Source organism: Echinops telfairi, unplaced genomic scaffold, assembly GCF_000313985.2.
Source record: "Echinops telfairi isolate 266 unplaced genomic scaffold, ASM31398v2 ScPeMD7_2291;HRSCAF=2852, whole genome shotgun sequence".
Lineage (NCBI taxonomy): Eukaryota > Metazoa > Chordata > Mammalia > Afrosoricida > Tenrecidae > Echinops > Echinops telfairi.
The window spans coordinates 47,944,665-47,964,128 of NW_022106189.1; the positions used below are offsets into that span (position 1 = coordinate 47,944,665).

General features: G+C 44.9%; 1 protein-coding gene across 4 annotated transcripts in view; it reads right to left on the reverse strand.

Moving 5' to 3' along the window:
• Nucleotides 1-19,464, reverse strand: part of ANKRD11 (ankyrin repeat domain 11) — a 127,584-nt gene that overhangs the window by 43,621 nt on the left and 64,499 nt on the right. Inside the window, exon 1 of one of the 4 annotated variants that reach the window (XM_045293833.1) lies at nucleotides 18,305-18,396. The exons of the other annotated variants lie outside the window; for them this stretch is intronic. The gene's annotated coding sequence lies outside the window, so the exon portion shown is untranslated. Of the gene's footprint in view, nucleotides 1-18,304; nucleotides 18,397-19,464 lie in introns of those variants that run through there. 4 annotated transcript variants of the gene reach the window in all.

A 19,464-nucleotide genomic window follows, 5' to 3' on the forward strand; every position in this document is an offset into this window, starting at 1 on the left:
TGGAATATTCTTATGTTCTGGCTAATGAAGAGGTCATCTAACATGGTAAAGTTCAGCACTCATCCATGAATTAAAAAAAAAAAAAACACCTAGAAAGAGCAATGGCTGGCCTCTTCCTTAACAACAAAGACAGCTGAATGCTTTCCTCTGAACATAGGAAATGGGCAAGGCAGCGTGGCCCTTCACCGCTGCTCAGTGGAGGGCTGAAGGCTAGGCCGGCCCTGAGCCAAAGAAGGTCTATGTAAAATAAAACCAAAACCAAAACTCCACTGAAACACAGAAGTCAGGAAACCAGAGTCTGCCATCTCCACTGGCAGATACTCACTCAGCGCCTTATCTACCAAAATCAAAACTCAATTGTAACACATAAACTATCCCATTAGAAAATGGGCCGAAGACATTTAGACATTTTGCCAAAGAGGTAAGGATAGCTAGCAAACAAGCACACTGGAAGAAAAGTATGTTCAACATCATTTGCCATTACAGACTCACAATGAACTATCACAACTTAGGAGGCAGCCAAAACAAAGCAGAGTGCCAGTGAGGGTGCAGAGACACGAGACCTCTTGTACCCTGCCGGTGGGAATATACCAGGGCAATGTTTAAATGTGCCTTTGCACTCGGTGGGTGCTGCAGACAAGTTTGTTCTCTCAGTAATACACGTGTTGTTGTTAGGTGCCATTGATCGTCACAACTGTTCCTATGCTTGAGGCCACTGTTGCAGCCACTATGTCTTAGTTTCACAAACTCACCACCATCAAGTCAATTCTGACTCATGGCACTTACATGCGGTTTCCAAAACAGTCCCCTTTATGAGAAAGACTGCCTTGTTTACTGCTGACCTTGCAGTCACAGTAGCCTGTTTCACAGCACTACAGAGCTTTATTTTCATTCTAAACTAACTGCCATCAAGTTCAGTTCAGACTCACAGTGACCCTGTAGAACAGGGTAGAACTGCTCCTGCGAGTGTCTGAAATGCTAACTCTTTACTATGAAGTAGAATGCCTTGTCTTTCTCCCGGGGAGCAGCTGGTGCTTTCCAACTGCTGACCTGGAGGTTAGCAGCCCAAGGTGTAACCACTATGTCACCAGGGCTCCTGTTAAGTCTCATTAGGGTCCCATGAACAAAAAAGTCCAATCGAAACAGTGGAGCTTCAAGAAGATCTGCTGAGCTAGTTCAATTCAGTGCAGAGATGCCAACTGAGAAAATGATGGCAAATACTTTTGAGGACCCCCCCTCCCCCCAAAAGGGCAGTCTTCATTGATCGTCTTCCGGGACATAGGATGGTTGGTCACAAAGCCGTACGTGTTCTGAAGAAGTAGACAGGGAACAGAAAGCTGTGAAATCCCGAAGCACCTGCTGCCAGCTCCAAGGCTCGCTGGTCTGGGTAGAACCTTACCCTGCCCCACAGTGTAGTCCTGCGACCCTTTAATACAAAGATTATTTTCGTTGCTACTTCATAACTGTCATTTTGCTACTGTTATGAATCGGGCGATCCCCGTAAAAAGGTCGTTCAACAACACCCCCCCCCAAAGGGATCGCGACCCACAGGTTGAGGTCTAGAGCTTGTGCCAACTTTTTCAACAACACCCCCCGCCCCACCAAAAGGGATCGCGACCCACAGGTTGAGAACCACTGGTCTAGAGCTTGTGCCAAACTCGAAGAACATTGAAAAGGAACATGATTTGAGTCTCTCGAAGATGTCGACTAAGAGAGCACACAGTTTTCCAGGGAAAGTAGGGTTAGAGAGACAGAAGCGCTACCTTCAGAAGTGTGCAGGCACAGATGGAGGATATATGTCAAGAAACAATAGTTTTGCATTTTGACATTTTTGTTTTAATAAAGGTTATTCTTTTGTAGCAATACATTTTGACTTGCAATAGTATTCTATGGCAGTTTTTTTAAATCAAAACTTAATGTGCACTTAGTCTCCTAAAATCCTGTGAAAGAATGTTAACTCCACTAACACTGAGTCAACTTTGACTCAGTGACCCCATAGGACATGGGAGAACTGCTCCTGCTGGTTTCCAGACTGCAACTCTTTACCCCGCTTCGTTCTTCACAATTAAGGGGGTTTATTAAACCAAAATCAAAACTCACTGCCGTAAAGTCAATGCTGACTCCCAGCGACCCTCTGTGGGCTTCCGAGACTCTAACTCTCCTCGAGGAGCTGCAGTGGTTTCCAATAACCAACTATCCGGATAACAGCCCAGCACGTACATTCTGCAGCACCAGGACCCTTAAGGGGGGTTGTTAGAGTGGTCAATATGTCACCACAGGTCAGGATCAGCAAACAGTAAGGATAGAGTCATTGGTCTCCTCAGCCAAAGCCAAGTTTCTTGTTCAAGTTCTCAACTTCTCAGCCACATGGTCTTACCCTGGGGCCAGCCTGCCTGTTGTCTGTCCCACTTTCATGAACTCAGACCAGATGAGGAGAAGGTACCCCATAGTCTTGGTGTTCCTTTGAGACTCTGTGCCACAGTCTCAGATGTATCTGGTCTCAGCGGCCTCTGCCACGGACTGTAACTCTTTTTTTTAAATCATTTTATTAGGGGCTCATACAACTCTTATCACAATCCATCAATTGTGTAAAGCATATTTGTACATTCATTGCCCTCATCATTCTCAAAACATTTGCTTTCCACATAAGCCCCTGGCATCAGGTCCTCATTTTCCCCCTCCTTCCCTCCCTCCTCCCCCCTCCCTCATGAACCCTTGATAATTTATAAAGTATTATTTTGTCATATCTTGCCCAGTCCGACGTCTCCCTTCACCCAGTTTTCTGTTGTCCATCCCCCAGGGAGGAGGTCACATGTAGATCCTTGTAATCGGTTCCCCCTTTCCAACCCACTCTCCCTCTACGCTCCCAGTATCACCAGTCATACCACTGGTCCCGAAGGGATCTGTACCAGTGTACATCCTCTGGTCTAGCCAGACTTGCAAGGTAGAATTTGGATCATGATAGAACTGTAACTCTTAGAGGGGCACAAAGTCTCATCTTTTTCCCTCAGAGTGGCTGCTGGGTTTGAGTCACTGACTTATCGCTGGCACAGCACTTCCAGGGTTCCTTATCATCACCTTAAATGCCCACATAAAGATGTTGTACCATACTGTGTATTAAGTGGACTCAACCTTTTGATATTTTGCATAATTATTACATTTTAATACCACAATCCCCCAAATGTCAAAAGTTGGCTGGGATGGGCTGGTTAGCTGTGCCCCTAACAGTGTCTACTTCCGTGTTAACCAACTCTTGAATCACAGCTCTTTCCGCCTCCGTGCACACAGTGGGAACTGCATGGGAGGTGGATAACGGGGATGGGTTGGGGGTGGCAGCTCAGATGTCAGTCTCTGCCAGAAGATGGCTTCCTAGGTGGCCCACCCCCATACCTGGCAAGGTGATGCTGGCTCTGGCATAAGACTGAGTTCCCAGCCACTCCCCAAGGAGATGACAAGTTCCCTCATGGCATGGCAGCTGGTGACTCTGAGAGACTAGGGACAGAGAAAGAGGAAGCCACCACGAGGCTTTTGTGACCTCGTATGGGAGTCATACACATGGTCACCTTGACCTCATTCTATTCACGAAATGAGTCACAAAGGGTAATGGCACCAGGTCCCCCCTGGGGTGTGGTAGAGGTGCCCATCACAGAATCTGTGGGCATATCCTAAGCGGACACCACATGCTGGAATGAGGCTACAGGCCTAGTGTCAGATGCTGAGGGCAGGAAGAAAGGCACGGGGAAACGGGCACAGCTAACAACCCGACTGAGGCCACCACCTTGAGTCGATTCAGACTCACAGCGACCCTGGGTAGAGTTTCAGAGGCTGTAAATCTGTCCATCTTTCTCCCAAGCAGCAGCTGATGGATTGGACCACCAACCTTGTAAGTTCAGTGCTTACCCACAGCACTGCCAGGGCTCCTAATGAATTTGCAGTAGAATATTCCAAATACCCAACTGCACTAGGGTCTAGAGATGAGAGTTGTGGAGTGGGAGGAGGGCTGTGTGGATCCAGGGCCCACGGTGAAAACATACTAAACTGAGTGGGCAGCCTGTACTCTAGCAAGTGTTAAGTCCTCTAAAAAATAGGCCACTGTGAGCACAGCAGCTTTGATATAGGGAGTGTGTGGCTTGGTGCTATGCCACGTCAGTCTAAAATGTCACTAGATTTAGGGAAAGGTGACATTCTCAATATAGTGGGGGAGCAGAACCGCTCAGGTCGACATCACTAGCCCAGCACTGCTCTTCTGAGCCTTTTTTATGCTGCCCTTTAACAGTCAGTTTAGACTCACAAGCATTCTTCCAAAACTCATTACACCCACTAGTTTAAGAAATACAAATTTGAAAATTTACAATCAGAGAGGGAAAAAAATTAAAACCAAAGTGATCAATTCTATTGGGAGATAGTCACCAGATCTTGATGTAATTATTGGGTTAAATGTAGCTGAGTATTCTACAAAATAGTTACAAAGGCCGTCTGAAAGGTGACAAGAAATGGTAACTGTGTCTCAAACAAGTAATCCAAGTTTTAGGTAAGTAGCAGATTGGCTCATAGAATGTAACCCTCATGAGTACTGTGCTGTTAAAGTGTGCACGCGCACACCTATATTGAGAAAAATGGTCAATATTTATCTCAAAGCAAAGATGGGGTGAGGGGTATATTAATGGCAGCAGACCAAGCAGAACAGAAACCATGGCTGTGTTGACACAACATGGACAAATACGATCAACTAAACAATAAATGTATAGAAATTTGTTATTTACTGTGTAAACTCTCACTCAATATAAAAGAAAGAAAGAAAATAATTCCAACTGATGAGCTTACTGTAGAATCCCACACGCGTCAAGAACCACCCAGCCCAGAACAGGCCTGCCTTTTCGAACCTGGCACACACAGTATGCATTGGCTGGCTGGAACCCATTATCACAGATTACCACACAATGTACCTTAATCACAAACTGAAAGCATATATTTACATACATTCATTTTTGGGGGGTCTTTTTTTAACACGAAAGCTCAATAAGTGTTTGTGTTTGTGTGAACCTTTACAAACAGATTTCTCATCCACCAATTCCTACACACTGTCTGGTGACATTAATTGCAACCCCACAAAATCTCCACACACAATGTATATTCTCTCCACTAATGCTCTCTGTGGACACTTCCCATCATCCTTTTTTCATATCCTTTCCAGCCTTCTGAACTTTACCTCAGGCAAATACTGTCCTTTTGATCTCATCTAGTTGATTGTTCACCATCATTCAGCTGAATGTTGAGCCAGGGGATTGATTGCATTTGTTTGGTTCTATGCTTTTTAAGGGTGACCGAGTGCTACAGATTTGAATCTAGGAAACCTGAAAACCCCCCAAACTTAAATGGATTACACAAAGGGATATCCTAAGGCTTCAATGAGAAGAAATGGACTGGTGTTGGCCATTTGCATGGTTTCCAATGCTGCTGCTGTTTCTGTTCTTAGGGCCCATAGCATTAGTTTTGACTCATTGCAGCCCTATAGTGAGATTTGGGGATTATATCAAGTAGACACTCCTGAACCAACTCAATCTGGTCGAAGTCTGATGACATCGCCTTGGAAGTATGCCTTTTTCCCCCCCTTCCAATTAAAAGATCATTTTATTGGGGACTCTTACAACTCTTATTACAATCCATACATCAGTTGCATCAGGTATATTTGTACATATGTTGCCATCATTCTTTTATAGACATTTACTGCCCATCGAGCCCTTGGAATCAGCTCCTCCCCCACGACCCCTTGATAGATTATAAATTATTTTCATATCTCACACTAACCGCTGTCTCCCTTGTCCCATGTTTTCTGTTGTTCTTCCCCCTGGAGGGTGGGTGTGTGTGTGGTTTTGTGTCCATCATTTCGATTGGTTCCCCCGTCCTTCCTTACCCCTACACCCTTCTGGTATCACTATTGCCGCTCCTCTTCCTGGATTCTGTGTGTCATGAGCTCCCACCCTGTGTATATGCTCCAGTCTAGTCTGAATTAAGAAGTAGCACTGGAGTCATGATAGTGGGGGTGAGGAAGCCTGAAGGAACCAGAGGAATACTGTGTGTTTCACCGATGCTTTACTGCACTCTGGTTGACTCATTCCTTCTCTGTGACCCCCCTTTGTGGGGGAATGTTCCATTGTCTGCAGATGGGCTTTGGGTCTCTCCTCTGACACCCATCATTCATAACAATATATTTTTGTTTGTTTGTTATGAGTCTCCTCTGATGCCTGTTCCGGGGTCCTCATGACTCATTATTATCAGCACCGGCTGGTATGCTTCTTCCATATGGGCTTGTTGCTTCTCTGCTGGATGGCTGCTCGTTTAACTTCAAGCCTTTAAGACCCCAGACACTGTATCTTTTAATAGCCGGGCATCATCTGCCTTCTTCCCCATATTTGCTTATGCACCCATTTTGACTTCAACCATCATGCCAGGAAGGTGAGCATCACAGAATGCTTATTTGTTAGAACAAAGTGTTCTTGTATTGAGAGAGGGTATGAATAGAGGCCCAAAGTCCATCCACTACTTCAGTGTATTGCCGTATGTGTGTGTGTGTGTGTGTGTGTGTGTGTGTGTATATGCCAATACCTCAGTTTTTATAAATGTAGTATTTACATATATTCACACCTAGGCTTATAACTCTATCCATAACTTTGTTTCCTAGATCCTTCCTGTTTACTTTTACTATCACTTTCCCATTTCTGTCTCTTAGCTAGTTTCCTGTTGCTCCGACACCCCCAGGATCTGTACTTCCTCCTTGTTGTTGGTTCTAATTCCCTAGTTGTTCCCCTGTCTGTGGCATTGTTTGCTCACCACACCCTCTCCTCTCCCCCAAGTCCCTCTGGGACTGTCAGTCCTGTTGCTTTCTCCTCCAGCTTGTTTCCCATGCCTGTCTTATATAAGTAGGCAAACCGACAATGACAGACTAAACAAAAAGAAAACAAAAGACTGAAAAAGAGAAAGAAAAAAACTTATCTTCCCACTGGTCCTGGGGTCATTCCAGGAGCTGCCTCTCCTAGCCTGAAGTCTATTATTGGGACTCTTTAGGGCAGTGGCCATTAACCTTCCTAAATGTTGTGACCCTTTAATACAGTCACTCATGTTGTGGTGACCCTCACCCAATCATAAAATTATTTTTGTTGCTACTTTATAACTGTAATTTTGCTACTGTTATGAATGAGGCGACCCTTGTGAAAGGGTTTAGAATCACTGCTTTAGGGGCTTTGTCGCTTGGCTTTGCTCCAGATGCTGATCTGTTATGGCCCCTTCTTGGTTTGCTCCTCTGTGGGGGGTTCCCCACCGTGTGTCCCCAGTATTGTCCTCTGTCGCAGTATGCTCCAGCAAGGGACAACATGTCAAGAGCTGTTGTCAGTCCTACAACCCTCTGTGCCTTAGCAGCGCCGTCATCCCCTGGGCTTGGTGTGCCAGTAGGGGTCTAGACCAACTAACTGTCCCTCTCTCTTTTTCCTTCTTGGTTTGCTTCTGTGTGGGCATGGCATGCTGACCCCTCTCCCCAAACTGTAGGTTTACTGTTGTTCTCTGCCTGACTTTTTGTATAAGAAAGAGACCCAAATGAAATCCTCTTTGGACCTTCACTTTCTGTTGAAGCTGGATCTTGTGTCTGTTTCTTCTATTTCCTGTTGCATGCCTACCAATTCCAGGAACCATGAGGGGACTACTGATGGTACTCATTTGGCCAAATTTGGGTTCAGATTACTTCTGCATCCACCAGCCCATGCCACCACCCACCCTGCTGCTTCATTATCCAACAAGTCAGGAGAAGCCTGACTTGGACCGGACTGACTACATCTACTATAGAAATCTTTCTAGAGACAAACACATGCAAGCATCACTGGTTTTGCTTCTCCAGAGAACCCAGCCTAACACACCCATGTCCACAGAACAGAACACTGCCCAGTCCTCACAATTGTCATGTTTGAGCCCACTGTTGAAGCTTTTTTTCTTTTCTTTTTAACTATGCTCAGAACGGCCACTTCAATATAAATAGGGTCACACTCATGGTCAAAAAGAACATTTCAAGATTTATCTTGAATAAAAATACATGCTACCTGTGAAATTAAGATAATATCCATGTGCCAACAAAAAGTCCAGTTAACACAATTATTCACATTTACATACGCCAACCACTAGAGCCAATGATGAAGAAATTGAAGAATTCTACCAACTCCTCCTGACTGAAATTGACCAAAGATGCATTGATAATTACTGGTGATTGGAATGTAAGGGGGGCAGAGAGCAATAATTGGGAAATATAAACTCAATTTATGAAAATAAAACCGGGAAAAAAATTTTTAAACTAACAACAGAGATTCACATGATAGAAGTTTACAAAACTTCTTAGTTGCAAATACCATTTTCAACAACATAAATGGCAATGGAATACATAAGAATAAAATACACTAAATGGAGCAGCTCAGTGAGTGTCATCAGCCAAGCAAGGGGCCAACCATGAAACAGACCATCAGTTGTTCATGTGCAAAATTCAGGTCAAAGCTGAAGAAAATTAAAACAAGTCTTTGAGAGCTAGAAGACATTTTTGAGTGTATCCAACCTGAATTTTGAGAACATCTCAAGAACAGACATTGAACATTAATGACAGAAGACCTGAGGATTGCATCAAGATCATACGTGAAGAAAGCAACACATCATTTAAAAACCAGCAAAGAAGAAGCCAAAATGTCAGAAGAGACTCTGAAACTAGCTCTCGGACATAATGTAGCTAAAAGCAATCAGAGGAAAGAATGAAGTCAATCTGAAGAGAAATTTTCAAAAGGTAGTTTTAGAAGACAAAGTAGAGTATTATAATGAAATGTGCAAACCTGGAGTTCTTCAGCATATGTCAAGTTGAAAGAATGGAAGAAAAAAAATCAAACCTTTAGTTACACTATCGTAGGATTCCAAGAAGACAAAAGCCACGAATCATACAGAAGCATCCGCACAAGATGGAAGTTCACACAAGTTCAAAAGAAATAGAACTGGTACCAGTTCTATGACATTCAACTGCGTCAAGTGGGCCTAAAGTTCCAGAAGGGCTCTGGGCTAACAAAGGACCTAAGGGCAGAGGCACTTTAGGACTCCAATTCCACCCCCTAACCCCGACCCCACCTTGAGAGCAGCCTGCCACCAGGCACCAGCCAGGACTGGATTTGGGGGGGGGGGGGGGCGCGGGGGTGTGCAGAGAAGCTCTGAAATGAGAAAATCCAGAAACCAGAAATCCAACAAAAACCCAGAGTTCCTCTAAGGAGAAGAAACCATCTTCCACTTATGACTCAGAGCTTTATAAACAAACACTCACCGCCATCAAGTCAAGGCCAACTCCTAGGGGCTCTAGGACAGGGCAGAACAGACCCCGTGGGCTTCTGAGAATGTAACTCTTTATTGAGACCAAAGTCTCATCTTTCTCCCACAAAGTGGCTTGTGATTTCAAACTGCTGAACTTGAGGTTAGCCACCCAACATGTAAGCTCTCCTTAATTTAAGGTCTCCTGGGCTTGGGGAGAGAGGAGGCCGAGGTCCAGCATCACCCACCCCTTAGCCCATTCAGAGAAAGCAGCTCCACTACAACTTTCACTCTTCTTATCCCCAGTAAATTCTGCCTGACTTCCACTCCGAAGATGGTGATGCTGTACCAGGCTCACTGAAAACACAAAAGAAAGACCATCCCTGCACACCACCCTAACAGGTGCCCCTGGTCCTTGGGAGCTGGGAATGACTTACTTTCAGTATTTCTCTTACCACAATGAGAGTTTTCACATTTCATAATCTGGTAACAGATGAATTAATAGGGGGGAGGGGTTGTTTCAGTGAGACCTTGGGGAAAACAAAGAATGGACTATAGCTGACCACCTAGAGTGACTTTTCTGAAGTGCTGGAAGATGAGTCTCAGGAAAAAGCCATGCTCACATTTAGTTTTCTTTATTGCAAGAAAGAACACTCTGAAACAACACAGACCTTGAGAAACTATGACCTTTCAGAAGATGGGAGGGGTCTGCTTGGTCACCAGGCAGTACCAACAAAATGGGGCCAGGGCACTGCCATTCTACAGAGCTGAAAAGCCTCCACCAACAGAGCTGCTGAAAGGTAGTCAACCAACTGAGGTACAAACTGCCCTGGAATTGTTCCCAAGAAAATTCTGGGGGTATGCCCAGATCTAAGGGGGCTGGGGAGAAGTATCACCATAGGAACGAACAAACAAACAAAAAAGTAAAATATTATGCTGCATAAGTAAATGTTCTCAAGGTCCATCTTATGACATAAAATTAATTTAGAGTGCTCAGAACAAGATGCCCTAGGAACTCCGAGCTCAGAGGAAGACGCCTGAGTGGAATGATCCCATTGTACCACCAACTACTCCCAGGTCAGCATCCTGACCAGTGCCTGTGGCCAAGGGCTTTTCAGATACATGAGCTGGACCATGCATCCTACTGAGAGCATATGTGTGGCCCTGTTCCACTCGCTTTACACATTGGGGACACTTCCTGGGATGTATTACAAAGACCTGACTTTTATCAAGGAGGCTTAGTGGCAGAGCAGTTCAGTGGTTAGCTGCTAAGCAAGCCTATTGTCCTGTAGGGCAAGTAATGAATATGATTTAACTGTTTCTACTTTAGCCATCCTTAGAAGAGGAAATGTCCAAAAGTACACGTAACTTTCACAACCTGGCACAAGCTACATACACCCTTGAGTATGTAAAGCAGTTTCTTTTAAGCGTGCATACACATACAAAACCCAACCAGCACATAGCTACCCTGGTGGTAAATGGTTCTCGCTGAGACAGTGTCACCCACTGGCTGAGTGCACTTCCTGGAACCTCCAGTCACTGGGATATCAACAATAAGCCCTATCTAGACTTTTACCTCTTGGATAGTTGTTTTGGTACAACCTACTCTTAACTTTAAGCAATCTTGACGAATAAGCTATGGACCCCATGTGAAATAAGGAGCTGAGAGGAGAGGTGGTATCCCAGCTAACCAAGAGTGTGATCACAGTACTGTTGTTTAAACTTGAACCATAACCCCAGTCAATCCTAAAATCATTTTTTAACCTTTTTGCTGAAAGAAGGGAAAGCATCAGGATCACTACTTGTGCCCCCAGTCTGTTGCACAGGTGGGCACCCAAACCTCCATGTCACACCAATACAGCTTCCCCTCACAAAGTGGGATTGTGACCCCAACTCTGAGAACACATGCTGTCACCACTAAGGGGGAGTGCCCATGTGCTGAGCACACATTTTCTGGGCACTTAGGGCTGTTTTCATCCTAGTCATTATGCACATAGTAGGAAAGTACTATTGCAAGCGAGTCTATCTGACACATCGTAGGACTGGCAAGCCACAGACAATGCTGCAACCACCACCCTAAGTCGAGAGGGCCAAGGCATCTCTTCTTTGCTCTCTGACCTCGTCTCCTGCCCCGCTGCCCTCCATCCCCAGTGAGCTGGTTTCTCTGGCTCCTCTGAAATGCAGTGATAACTTAAGACTCCTCACTAAGCCCAACTCGATACAACCCCAACTGGAGGAAAGCCTGGTGCGAGGTGTTGTCCATCTCATTCTGCTGCACGTGCATGACTGGGTGAATCCCAGGCCCAGTGCTTCTGTCTCCCCCTAAGGAACTTGGATAGCTAACCAGAAGAGGCTGGACAATGACAGCTTTCAACAAGGAGCCATCTGCCCAGGAAATGCTGTTTCCACACATACTCTCTTCTAGGAGAGAGATATTTCACAGGAAAAAGCCCCTCCCCCCAAAACCACCCCATCCTCTTTTGTTTTCCTTAGCTTAGAGAAAGCAGCACAGTCAAACAATACCATCCCTTTACTGCACTGCAGCATGTGCCAAGTGATCTTACAGCAAAACAAGCATAATTAGTAACAACGAAATCATCCAGAAATAAAACCGGAACAAACATAGCCATCTCCCTTCTGCCCTCAGTCAGCACAGGGACCAGGTGGTGGCTCCTGGCATGGCCCTGTGGCTGAGAAAAGTTTCAGCATGCCTTGGACCATGAGAGCAAGGGTGGCCCCAGGTTGGATGTTACCTCCACTGGTGAGTGTCTGGGTCCTCAGCCATGCTTGCACTCACTGGCCCTGCTGCAGGCTGAGGTCTGACAAACTACTGGATCCTGTGGGGAATTAGTCTAAAAGTGGAAACAGTCTCATACTGAGGGAAGAGCCTGCCAGGCCAGACGGTGGGCTTGGACAGTGTGCCATCCCTGGCTGCAAGTACACTTCTGTCCATGGTCAGTCTGCGGGTGAGTAGCAGAGCCTAGGCAGGCACACCACCGAGTCCTTCATCCCAGAGTGCATATTAGGTACTCACATTGCTGTCTGGAGTATACACTCGGTATGGCTTTCATATCTGTAATGCTGATAGGAATCTCTGTAATGAGGCCTCTGAGCTAGTTTGCACTTTAAACAACAACAAACCTTACTCTTGTCTAGACCAGGGGCTGGCAAACTGTGGCTCCCCAGCTGTGTGTGTGTGTGTGTGTGTGTGTGTGTGTGTCTCTGAGTAAAACTGAAAGATCTTAAAGGATATTCTTCAGATAATGACAATTCCATTTGTGTATTAAAATTTTATGGATCTCAAGTAATTTTTAATTTGTTGTGAAGGACAGGATGGGCTCTTTTCCATCTCAAAAGTTTGTAGTCCCCAGTGCTAGACAAAGGAATCTGAAGGGATCCTAAACTGTCACAAATAGAAAACTCGGGTCAACAAACGGCTCTCAAGTTTGTGAAAGGTTAAGACAGAAATTGGGTGGGGGAGAGGAGAGTTTATGTGATGTGAGCAATGGGAGTGCAATTTGTAGAACAGTTTACAATCTGCGTTTTCTCATTCTGCACCAGCCATGATACTGAGATCACAGGGAAGAGGTGTCTCTACATTGTGCATGAACAACACCTGATCTGTAAGCCGTTTTGTATTTTGTTAACCTCATACCTACATGCCCTGGACAAACAGAAGCCCAGAGAGGGGAGTGGGTGTGTATGTTTGCATAGGTGAGCAATCAGAAACTCATGAAGAATGAGCTTTGCAGGGTTAGAGGCTAAAGTTCACAGGGCCTGGTCTGAAATTTACATCCTCACCTAGAAAATTCTTTCAGTGTTGCCAATCTGGGCATCTTTTTCCGTTTACAATAAAAGGTCAAGTTTTACTATTCGGTACAGTGAATTGCTGGTTAGAAGCTAAACACTTGTGAGCCCCTCTGATATACAACAATGGGTCGGTCAGTCTCAGAGTGGGGTGGAAGAACTGGACAGAATGTGACTTGATTTTTTCCGAAAACATGAGTTTCTGTTGCAAACAAGCCTAGAGCCAGGTGATGTCCAGCTACCATTATTGAGTGTCTTGATCAGAGATTCTTTAGAAGAATTATGATCCAAAGGAAGGAAAATACAAAAGGAAGTTCCAAGAGAATTCCTAATGGTCAATGAATTACAAGTCTCTGGATCCATTGAGGCTGGATGAACCTCTGAGGCTGCTGCTCTGAAGTCTTCTTAAGAGGTCAGTCTTCTTTCAACCAGAGCACAGGTTGCAGGATGTAATGCATATGTCACTGACATGGTACATGGAGAAGCTATTGAGTGAGTAACAAAAAACAAGTGAGAAAAGAGAATTTTTGTTTTTTAAAGGGCCAAAAAGTGCTTTCCTTGGCTGAGCCTTGAAAGTCCCTTTGAGATGCGGCCCCATCAGTGCTAAGGATATATTCCACTTGCCAAGTGTAGAGGCCATTTTTCTCCAAACCATTCAGGAATCTGGAGGACCCGTAAGCTTTTTGGAACAAGGTATCTTGTTTTAGGGCTCCTCATTAAAAAAGTAATTTCTGGCTTTACCATATATAATCATGTAACAAAACCTAAAGTGTCCTTTAAAATGTCTCAAACATACTACCTGATTTGTAGTACAGGAAAAGTGGGCAAATAATCCAACACACACTCATGCTTCCACCTTTTGCCATATTTGGTCTGGAATTTTTAGTACAGTAAGTATTACATACAAAGTAGCTCCCAGTTCCCTTCTCTCCTACTCTAAGTCTCAGTCAGAACCACAGAGAGAGTTCTTGGGAAGAGCAGAATCTTCAAAGTAAACCATTCCACAGCTAAGCTCACTTTATTCACTTTATTTTAATTTATTATTAAGAGTTAATACATATATTATTCTATAGTTGAATCACGTCAAGCAGTATTGGACAATTGCTACCACAATCAGTTTCCAAACATTCTTTTTCTTCCTGGACTCCTTGACAATATCGCTTTATTTAAGCAATGTCTGTGAGCCCAAACCCACTACCACTGAGTCAATTGCAACTCATAGTGATCCTATATGCAGTTTTTGAGACTAGTCTTTTGGGAAGCAGACGGCCTTATTTTCTCCCATGGAGTTGCTGGGTGGGCTTGAATTGCCAGCCTTTCTATTAGCAAGAGAGGGAACTTCCAAGGCTAATCGCCACAAGGCAGGGGTCATACATGCCTCCACCCTTCTTAAACCTACACTGACACCAACATTCCTGTGACACCAACTGAACTCAGAATACTTAGGACGATGGAGTTATGAGAGAAGTCAACAGATTACAACTCAGGTGAGGGATACTCAGGGTACAGTTGTTTCAGTTGGGGTAGTTTCTTCTCTGCCATACTTGCATGACCCCTGCCCAAAGGGCATGCCACTGCACTCGTTAAGTCTCTGACTGAAGGCATTCAGCTCTGAACATAAGCAAGCCCAGCTCCCCCAATCGAGTACCCAAGGCATCCCACTCCACAAGCCAGCCTCCTGCCCAAAGGCACTCAACTTGACTTGCTCTGAGGGCTGGGAAATCCACCTCGCTATTCTGTTTCTGCTTCACTGGTTTCAAGGCTACCTCCTGGATCAAGGAAGTTCAAGGTAGGGACCTTCAAGGGCCAAGGGATATGCTCCATCCTGACACTGCTCTCTGTAGTGAGATCTCCCTTCCTGCTTCTCAGAAGGCTGACTTTATACTAAGGTAACAAACACTCACAGATAAATCATATAGTGCAATTAGTATCTTCCTCCAACCGCTTACAAAGATTCAATCAAGGAAAATGAAGGTCACTTGGTGGGAATGACAAAGGCCATAAATAACTCATCTCAGTGCAGCAACCAGAAGCCTGATCCACAGTGTCACTAGGTCTCCTTAAGCAATATTCTTGAGAAAATAGAAACTGACATTTACACATTCAAGCCCTGAATTTTTAAAAGATGCCGTTTGCCCCACCCTACTCCCAGATTAAAATGACAAGACAGCCTGGGCTTCCTGTGTAGTCACCCCTGGGTGATCATGAGGTGATTCGAGTTGAAACTTAGCGCACTCTACTTTATACTCAACCAGCTTTGTGCTGTTGTCAACAAAGCTACCATTAGCATGTGTCCATACACCTGTGTTTCTTGTAAGCCTTACAACAGTAAACAAAAGTACAATCCTACGTAACTTAAAAAATCTGATGAAGCTTAAAAATCACTAAGTAATTCACAGGAATTTCTTATTTAATTTTTGAGAGTGCTTGTCTTGTGTTTTGACACTTATGAGATCATGATGGGTACTGAGGTTAATGGTACTTTGTACAACAAGATTAGGTCTAGATTTATAAGTATACGTGGTATAATGAGGTTCCTCATAGAGGAGGTGAAGGACAGCAGTGAGGAGGCATCAGGCCCAGGATCACACACTGACTATGTGATATATGCAAATGGCCGTTTCCTTCAGGGATGGGTCACAGCTTTTACCAAATCCTCAAGGGAGCTTATGGTCCAGAAAAAGGACTTAGACAGCGGGGTCTTACAGGCTCGAAGGTAAACAAGCGGCCACCTAGCTCAGAAGCAACAAAGCCCACATGGAAGAAGCACACCAGCTTGTGCGATCACGAAGTGTCGAAGGAATCAGGTATAAGGCATCATTAGAACAAAAAAAAATCTTACCATAGTGAATGATGGGGGGAGTGCGGAGTGGAGACCCAAAGCCCATTTGTAGGCCACTGGAGATCCCCTTGTAGAGGGGTCTCAGGGAGGAGACGAACCAGTCAGGATGCAGTGTAGCAACGATGAAACATACAACTTTCCTCTAGTTCCTAATGCTTTCTCTCCACCCCACCCCCACCCCCCACTATCATGATCCAAATTCTACCTTGCAAGTCTGGCTAGACCAGAGGATGTACACTGGTACAGACAGGAACTGGAAACACAGGGAATCCAGGGCGGATGATCTCTTCAGGACCAGTGGTGTGAGTGGCGATACTGGGAGGGTAGAGAGAGAGTGGGTTGGAAAGGGGACACCGATTACAAGGATCTATAGGTGACCTCCTCCCTGGGGGACGGACAACAGAAAAGTGGTGAAAGAAGATGTCGGACAGGGCAAGATATGACATAATAATTTCTAAATTATCAAGGGTTCATGAGGGAGGGGAAAAAAATGGAGAGCAAATGTTTTGAGAATGATGAGGGCAATGAATGTACAAATGTGCTTTACACAATTGATGTATGTATGGATTGTGATGAGTTGTATGAGCCCCTAATAAAACTATTGTTTTAAAAAAGGACTTAGACAGTAATGTGGTGACTTAGGTGGCATCCAAATGAAGTGGCAAAACATCCTACTTTCTAAATCCAACCTCATTTCCCAAACTTACCAGCACACCTAAAGGGAAGGTAATTAGTCACAATAAGTGCTTTGCTATAGAACACAGCCAAAGTCAGATGACAAAAGCACTATTTACAGGCCAATTTTAAAAGCTGGAATCCCATAGAGAGTCTACTGGCCACCCTCACAGGGTAGTAGTTCCTTAGACAACACACAAGTCTTGCTGCAGGTGTGAGGTGCTGGGAAGACTGGGAAACTATTCAGGGGCTCTGTTGTTCTATAGCCAACATTTCAGGTGGTCTTCAATCCTGACAGTGCTTTTCTCAGTGCAGGCCTGCCGGGGCCCCGCCTTTCAAAGGACAGTGGGTGGTGAGTCTGAAGCTTGTTGCCTTAGTAACGGCTCTAAACATATGTGCAGTGACATCAGCTGATTTCTGAAAGCTGTAAATAGAGGATATTGGCAAAAACAAAAAAACAATAAAAACAAGGGCTGCTCTCCCACCTTTACCACACCCTCTCCCTGAGCCAGTTTCTAGCACTTCAGATGTAAATCTGCATAAACATAAATCCACAAAACCCAACACAGGGCACCTGGACTCTCCATCTCTGTGTAAACTGGAGTGTGAGCAGAATCCATCAAGACAGCACACCACACCACACCACACCACACTCGGGCTCAGTTCCCTCACATTGTCCTTCTGGCTCTAAGACTCGCTGGCTTGCCCACCATCTGGGCCTCAAAGGCCAAAGCCAGCACCAACAGTCTGCACAGCCCGAGAGCAGAAAGAGGTAATGGTGTGCTGGATCTCCTGCAGCAGCCTCCCAGGCAAGGCAGCTCAGGGGGGTGGGGCAAGAGGGTGGCACAGACCCTTGTCACCCCCCAAACCTGTTTCTGTGTGAAGAACACAGTCTAATGCACCTCAGGGGGAATAAAGATGCTGACTCCTGGAGTGCGAGCATGGTTCTGAAGTCTTTGAAGAAAAGATCAAGTGACAGTATAAATGGAAACGCTCACAGCCAGGCTGAGAACAACCAACCTTAATGGAAAAAGAAGGGCCTAAGGGTAGAGTTGAACAGAAAAAGAAAGTGGTACAATTTCATAAGGACTTCCAGAATTTTTTTAAACTAATATCATCAATATCTACCCCCTTGTCTCTCTGCTTCCAGCATGTGATGATGTTATCGAGAGTTTTCCCCTTATTTCTCATCTATAACAGAAAACTGGGCATAGCAACCTCCCATGTGTTCACATTCAACACAATTTGATTTTCCATGCTGCAAAAATCCACTCATGGATCACACTGATATTAGTATTAAATATTCCAAGGAAACAACACAGGTGCAGGTTTTCACTTAGCAAAGGAATTCATCATGTGTTGCTCTGGGCGGCTTTTCCACAGGCTTGCTCCCACCTGGTAAAGGGGTGGGAGCAACTTACAACACTGGGCAGAGAAAGGCTTTGTAATTCTGATTATGCCACTAAATTAATTAAAACACACACACACACACACACACACACACACACACACACGTTTCTTTCTCTGGTGTGGTGTACTTGTTTTAACCTAATCCTCAACCTCAGAGCCACCTTCATCTTGACAAGACTGGAAGATGCTGCTCTGTAAACTACCCACACAAGTTCTTTCCAAGTGAAAATTAACTCAGATTTGTCTTTTTACCGTGAGAAAGAGATGCATTGGAGGGATAAGGCCTTGGAGTAACGATTTGTTGGAGAGTAAAACTGGTCCGGGGTCCTTGTATCTTTACTTTCACTATGCCTTTTCCATCTGCTTGCTGGAAAAATAATTAAGATGCCAGATTAGAAGAATGAAGCATCAGGATTGGAAGAAGACTCAGTAACAACCTGTGATATGCAGCTGAGACAAACATGCTTCTGAAACTAAAGAGGATCTGAAGCTCTTATTTATGAAATTCAGACGGTTCAGCTTCGGTATAACACATCAGCAAAAAGGAAAAAACCCTCACATGATGTTGTTTATTGGTAAATAGAGGAAAGATTGAAGTTGTTAGGGATCTTGTTTCACTTGGATCCACAATCAACACTCATGGGTGCAGCAATGAAGAAATTAAAGTGTATTTCACATTAACAAGGAGCCCTGGTGACACTGTGGATAATGAGTTGGGTTGCTAACTGCAAGGTCAATAGTCCAAAATCACCATCTACAAGAAAGATGAGGCTTTCTGCTCCTGTGAAGATGTACAGCTGGAGCCGCACAGGAGCACTTCTACTCTGTTCCAGAGAGAGTCGGCTTCTTTTTCAGATACAGCCATGTGATTTATTGCCATGAAGAACTCTGGCACATTAACAGAGGTCCTGGGAACCGCAGTTCATGGGGTTGCTTTAGATCAAGAGAATGGGAACGTTTAATGCCACCACACAACCAACAGAAGCCAGTCCACTTGCGAGGGCCTCCCTCAGTGCAACTGAGGCCCCTTATCATGGCCTGGATTCATTAATCCTTACCAAATTCCTCTTGATGGGGCTTTCTGCTCACAGTTTGCTTTACCCAGAGCTGTTAACTGACCAGGAGGCTGCAGCTGAGATTCACCCCACCCCCTAAACAAACAAAAACACATACACTAGGTCAGGTGCACAGTATCAGCAGGACCTGGACTTTGGGGTGCCCAATCACTTGGCTGCAGACATCCATCTGTTTGGACCTTCGTGGGCAACCCCATGAACTAGTATCATCTGGTGCTACCCACCCAGAGCCCCAGGTGTTTGGCCAGGGCTCAGTAAATGCTGCATGGAGCTCCCAAAGGCTGAGGTGGAGGAAGTCTGGAGGTCTGAAAGGGAGCTCCCCAAGAGGAGTGAACT